The following is a 7,430-nucleotide window of genomic DNA, read 5'->3' as shown; positions in this document are numbered from 1 at the left end:
GACCCGGTCCCGGATGAAGCGGAGGAAGATGGATGGATGGATGAACCAACTACATCTTTCAAAGATGTCACTTTTTTTTAAACTTCCTAGTATGTTGTTTTAATTTTAGTTTTTTGCGAGCAACACAAAGCTGGTGCTGTAATCCCCTCATTTTCCTTTTTAATGTTTTGGGGGAGTCGGTAATTGTGTAATTGTGGTCTAAGCACCCGTTATTTTCAGTGTCATTGTTGTTTTCAATACAATCCAGCGGTTCAGTGACATAGTTATGGTCTTGCTGTGCAATGTTAGTGCACTGGCCAGTGATTAACAGTGGTTGTATGGGTAAACATGAGGACTCTGACATATCACCTACTTTTATACTTACAAGGTCAACAGAGGAAGGACTTGGTGATACTGTGGTTCTGTTGTCGGAGGTGAAATCAAAAATTGTTGGCACGGCTGTGTTCTTTAGCCTTCTTCCTCCTACACAAAGAACCATTAAAATAAAACATGAGTGACACCATAATTGTAATTCTTTCAACTGCTAGCAACAAAAGTAGCACAAGATTTTGCATGAAAATGTTTACTGTGCATATTTGTCGATCATAAAGTGATGGTCCTCAAAATGGTTGCTACACAGTCGAGCAGAGGCAGACGGACTCCAGTCCTTTCTTTTGATGTTAATCAGCCACAACTTCAGCCGCTTAGGATCATTTGTTGGTAATCTGGAAAGACCAAATTAACAAGATTAAATAAGGTTTTGTATAATTAATGCAAACATCGATCCACATTATATTCTGATATTGTTATATTGATATTATTGTACAGTTGATTATTATACAGTCAATTGTACAGTGAAGCAGAAGCAACAGCACTAAGCAGTCTCTGAAGGAGGACAAGGGGAAGCATGGCTGGGGGTTGGGGGTGGGGTGCTCTCAGCTGTTCCAAATGGGCCCGTCATTTATTTCTTCTGTCGGGAAAATTATTTATATTAAAACACCACGAAATATACTCTGCTTCATGATTAGTAGTAAAATATTCCTCCCCTTGGATGATTTGGAATTTATTTTTTATGCTCTTCATACAAATTGGGACAGAATAAACTGAATTTTTACGTCTAGACTGTCTATAGAAGGAATACCCCCACCCCCACTCCCAACACACGCACTTTACTTCACTTTAACTACAATTTACCCATTTTCGAATATTGAACTCAAAATAGAGCTTATGGAAATAAAATGCACTTTGGCAGTTAGTATTCAATGTTTCGAGTAGGATGCTTACCGGAAAAACTACAGAGATGTACTTTGGCCATATCTGTTGAGACAATTGTATGCACAGTACGACATCCTTAATCTGAACTTGACGAACAAAGCAAACGTCCAGCAGGATTTTTTAAACAAATCAGAAGAAACGTTCGCCTATTTGGATTTCCTAAGCTGGACTACAATCAAAACAGTGAAAAAAGAAAAACGAACGTTAAACAAACAAAAAAGTCCAAAGAACATAACCTCAGAGTGAAATCTATTTCTACAGAGTAAATCCTCATCTAAAAATGTCGACAGCATGCGCCTCTTGTGGTTTCAAACTGCTGCATCGGTACATTCCATTGAGGAAAACAACAGTAGGACAATGATTGGTACATTGTTGAATTGTAAAGTAGGTGTTAAAAGGTCTTCACGGACCCATTGATGAAGTCTGCTCCCATTGGCTACACGTCATCTGTCAATCAAACCGCCCAGATGCTTATTGAGACATCTGATTGGTCAATTTATAACTCTAATAACTTGTGATAAGGGAAAAAAAATCTTTGAAAAAAAATTAGGATTAGAAAAAAGAAGTTAATCAGAAAGCAGCAGAGGAAGAATGATTATTCTGACATATAAAATGACTGAGAAATAACAGTTTGTTTCTCAATATATGTCAATGGGACTTTGGCCTTTCTGCAACCCAGTGGTACTTCCTATTTGGAACATGGAAGGAGGGGGGGGGTTGCTCTGTCCAGTATTCTTATACAGTCTATGACTGTAACCTTATCATTAAGGAGTAATATAATTTAAATTTGTTAACAAAGCATGGGGGCTGGTACCTCCACTTGCAGCAGTACATATGGAATTTTCCTGAAAGTTAAATAATATTAATTATATCTGAGAAAGAATAATCAAGATTTTCTATGTTGCCTTAAAAGCACAAGGGGAAGGGGGGCATTGAGTTTTGGATTAATCCAATTACTTAAATAAGTCCAGAAATCCTGGCCAGGATAGAAAAAAAATTTTGGCCTGTTTGTGGACCTGAGTCAGAATTTTAATTAGGCCCATATATCTTATGGGATGACGGCACTCAAATGGTCCTGTTCGCCACTAACAAACCACAACATGACCATTTGGTTTCAAGCTTGATGCTTTGGAAAATAACATAATCTTGTTAGCTCTAACAACTTCTGTATCTTTTTTTCGGAGTATCATCTGCAAACTGACTAATTGCGTACCGAATTTCTTCTAACAACCGTGAAAAAAATTGGCTGCTCTTTATTTAATTAATGAAATGGGCCTTAAAATTGTTTACTAGCAGATAGTTTTTGTGACAGGCTATTGCACTCCAAAATCATGACTACTTTGATCATGATCCAACATACATGGAAACGCTGTGATAAGTTTGTTAATAATATACAACTTTTAATTGGAAATGTATTATCATTATTGTTTTATCGATATGATGCATTTATTAATGATTTAATCCTTTTTGATGAATTTATCCCTTGTGGGGAAAAAAAGTTCAATTATTGAGCGATTCGTGCCATACCAACATTATGACACTGGAACTCCAGGGGTCAATAACAGTCGACAAACCAGGAAAACTAAAGGATTTTAGACTTGGCTGTGTCAACTTTACGCAACTTCCATTGCTTCGGGGCTTGTTTCGGTGGCAGCCGAGAGGATTCACAGGGAGCCCGCTGTTTTCTGAACAATTTTCTTTATCATGTACCGGTAAGTCACATTTTTATTTCAGTCTTTATGTCTTGTTCAAAACTTGATGGACTTTCCCCGGTTTGTTGTAAGCAGTATGTTTATGTGTAAATAACTAAGGGATCATTGGCTGATGATTTAATGGAAACAGTGTCATTTCGAAACGGTGTCCCCTGGATGTATCTAGACTTATTAAAGTTCATCATAGATACGGATAAAAAAAAATGTATAAGATCATTCCAAAATATGTGCACCCTCTCTGAACCAACAGAACCCAACCGAACCCAGGTAAACAGGAACCCAGGTATGCCTAATAATGTCTTCCCTCATTACGCGACTAAGCAAAAAAGTGAAATCATAAAGACACATGATCATGGCTGCCACAGTCACTTCCTCTCCGAGTCCCTGGTATTTCTCCAGTTTCTCATGTTCCTTCTTCTTGATGTTACCATTTCTTGGTACTGCCACATCCACCACAACGGCTTTCCTCTGTTCTTTATGTCTGGTTGGTTCTCCATTACCATCCTGTCCGTCTGGACCTGGAAGTCCCACAGGATCTTGGCTCTCTCATTCTCTACCACTTTCTGAGGTGTTTCCCATTTCGACTTTGGGGTTTCCAGTCCATATTCTAAACTCTTGTTCCTGTAATATTACTATTTCTTTCAGTTTTTTTATATAAAAACATTTTTCAATACAATTTTAAATAAGTCATAATATTAATGTTTATACCTTCTTTTAACTTTTAAGGCATAAGTATGCCTGATATGACAGAGACTTTTATGGACACATGCATTTAAAATCATTTTTTGATTTATCATAATATTCAGCATATATGCAGTTCTATGAGCAAATTTTCAGTGTTCCGTTTCTTCAAAGTGTTTATAGCACAATGTGAAGAATATGCATGCCTTGAGGTAGTATAACATGGAACCTGCAAGGTGAGATTTAATAAATAGAAACATTAACATCTGTTCAGAATTTATTTTCCAAAACTGTTATTTCCACATCAAAAACAATCCTCCATAGACCTTTATTTTAGAAAGTGCAGCAAGGTAGAATAGCTTAGACTTAAGATAGTTGCATACTTGCACTGATATTTGTTTTCTTTTTTTGCAGAGAGAAGACCTTTCATAACAGGCCGAAGTGTCCACAATCAGCGCATTGAGAGGTTATGGAGAGATGTTTGGCGTGCTGTTACTGTAAATTACTACGAAGCACTTCAAAACTTGTTGCATAATAATGCTTTAAACGGAGACAATGAGCTTGACATGATCTGCCTGCATTATGTGATGCTTCCACGCATTAACAGACATTTGATGCTTTTTAAACAAGCTTGGGATCGCCACTCCCTCTCCTCTGAACAAGGCAGATCACCTCAACAACTGTGGATTGAAGGCCCGTTGCGAAGCAGGACTACAATCTCTGAACCTCTAAGTAATTAAGTCAGTTGCTACAACTGCACATTGTTTTCTCTTAAATACCATGTTTATTTTTTTATTTAAAATTTCGTACACAAATTTCGTACACAGGAGACAATAGAGGATTATGGAGTTGACTGGGAAGGACCAACAACTACGGACATTGATGGAACTGTTGATGTTCCAGAGACACCACACCTTTTGAAGGACCATGTTCATCAATTCCTCCAAGGCAGAATCAATCCTCTTGGCAACAGCACGTGCTTTGGAATAGACATTCTTTGTGAAACTTTACAGATTGTCAAGCATATTTTTGACATATAAAGAAAAGATTAGGAAGAAAAACATTTCTTGGTGGTGAACATTTAAATAGTCGTACACCACATATGGGTTTGACTTTTTTTTTACTTAGTTTTTTTTCCCTTCTTCCCTAGTGTTTCTCCTATAGTTAGGTCTTTAAAAAAAATTTAAGGGTGTTATCATGATCACATTGTCCTAAGTTTCCCCATTAATCTTGGCAATGCAGGCCACGAAGATGATTGCAAAGCTTTTTTCTTCTTTTCAACTATGGTGCATGTTTGCCCTTAATAAAATTATTATTGTTTCATTGGCATTGGTCTCTTCATTTTGAATTTTCAAATATCTTAGTGTTGAATTTATTGAGTGAAGTAGTTATTTGTGAATGTTGCCATTTACAGATAGTTTCCTATGGGTAAATGTTGGGTTTAATTTGAGCATCTGTATTTGGAAGTGTTAACCTTCTAAGGATGACCTCAGACAAAACTTTTCAGATTTCAGTGAGTAACAAGTCACTGACATTAATAAAAATGACAGTCCAAATTTTGGACTAGATTTTTTTTTCACCTGTCAGGTATTTATTTTGTCCATGAGATGGCGCTGTCGGGGCCAATGCTCTTTTTGGCCCGTTTGCTCCTTGTTTATTCATTAAATGTTAATTTTGTTACAACATATTTAAAAAAGAAAAATCACAATTGTTGGAATAAAATAATAATGTTATCAGGAGATTATTTGGACCAGTAGGCAAATTAACTACAAACAATTGACAAGAATCGCTTGAGTGAAGAAAGTGAAGCCATCAATAAAGGATTGATACATTTTAATCTATGTGTAAAGATACTGTACAATATAACTTTCACCTCACATCAAATTTTGAATTTCTTAACTAAGTTATTTTAGATATAACTATAAATAGAATACAACTTCAATATTTATCTTTAACAGCTTTTACCAGTTTAAATGTGTCATTACTTCTTTTACTGGTGTTTTTTTGTTACATTTGTTTATAATTTTGTTGGTTGATTTACATTTCTAGATATTGTAGTCTTATATTTTGATTTGGAGTTGATCATTGTGGTTGTAACTTATGCTGAGACAATGTCTTTGTTGTCTTAAGTCTGTGTGTTACCATGACAAGACTGGAAATATTTTGAATACTTCTTTAATTGTCATAATACTGTGAGATCAGTAAATCTTTTTTTATTTTGACAAAAAATGCCGACTGCAATTATTTTTTTCTGAGTTGTTTGATAAAGTAATTGTTTTGTGAAGAAAACATTTTCCCAGAAATGCAGTAAGGAAGAGGTGGATAAAGGAAAGGAAAGCATTTTTGTCTTGTGTTCATGTGATTCATGTTTTCTAGTAGAATTTATAACTGTTTATCAATTCTTTTTAGTTTGCAATTCCAATCTTTCCTGTGAAGAATAAAGTGGACGTGAACATCAGTCAGAAGTGTGGAGTCTTTCCCACAGTGTGGCTTTCTGCTGTTTGTTGGTTCTCTGCAGGTTCCAAAGCTGGACTCCTCAAGTCCAGTTCTGACTCCTGAGCTCAGGAGTGAGCTCAGATCACAGAGCTCCATCAGGAGGTGTGAAGAAGACAAAACAAGCTGCTTCTCCCCTCGGTGTACTTGCTGTGTCATCAGGAAATAGGAAAGAAGACTTTGAAGAGTTGATGGATAAAGAAAATGAGAGGGAAAAAATTATACAAAATGAGCATAAAGTACCAAAGTTTAGTAAGAGTGAAGTGTGAAGTGAGGGGGGACAAAGAGGATGAACAATGGATACCCAGCTGGTCCTGATGCAAACTTGAGCTCTTTCTAGTCTAAAATTCACCATAAACTTGGTGTAAAACACACTCTTACTGTTGGAAAGGCTGATAATCTAAAAGGGACTACATCTGTGCGCGGAAGGAGACCTGCTCTCAGCTGCTCTCTGCTGCACGTGCAGCGTCAGTGGAGGAGGAGTGTTAATCCACAGCTGAAGTGAGGAGCCGCAACAACTCGTTCAACAAGTTACAGCAGTGTGTTGTTTGCTAACGTGGGGATAATTAGCGCATGTACTGGTGGATGTTGCAGCGTGCGTCACTGACGAGCTGTAAGTTTATGTTTCATAAATAAATGCTTCATAAAAGAGCAAAAGCAGATGGTCAGTTTCACATACGACAGGCGGTAAGCGTTGGAGGATCTTCATAGAGCATAAACTATTGGTGTGTTCAACAACAAAGCAACAATATGACTAAATTAGTCACACCACTTTTCCCCATTTATGGAACATCTGAATTGGGCGGAGTTAACACCCGCCAATATAGTTTTGACTATTAGCTGACAGTCTAGGTTTCGCGAGTAGACGTCTATGCACGACATCAGATGATCCGTCTAGTTATATATTTCTATGGTTCTTTATATTTACATGTTCAACATTAACAGCAACAAGGAAAGTCAGACTTTGATGTTTTCAGACAGTTGAAGGTGTTTGAGTTGTTTTGGGACATTAAGGTTGAACAAAGATCTGATTCTGATCCAGATTTAAACTCAGTTTGTGGTTTCAGAACACTTAAACTCACTCTAAGCCAACAGACTCTTTGTTTCTGTGTCTTTTATCTGTTGATTCTTCACACATTTTAAAATTCACTGTTTCAATTCTCTGTTCACGTAATTCACATTGAAGCAGAAAAACAGAAGTATCTGGTTCCTGAGGTTCTGGGGTTCTGGTGGAAACAGTTGCTGCCATGTTGTGTTGTTGTGGGTCTTTAACAGTCAGACACAGAACAT

This window comes from Oryzias melastigma, linkage group LG22 (assembly GCF_002922805.2).
Source record: "Oryzias melastigma strain HK-1 linkage group LG22, ASM292280v2, whole genome shotgun sequence".
Lineage (NCBI taxonomy): Eukaryota > Metazoa > Chordata > Actinopteri > Beloniformes > Adrianichthyidae > Oryzias > Oryzias melastigma.
Note: the sequence above shows the minus strand (reverse complement) of the source record.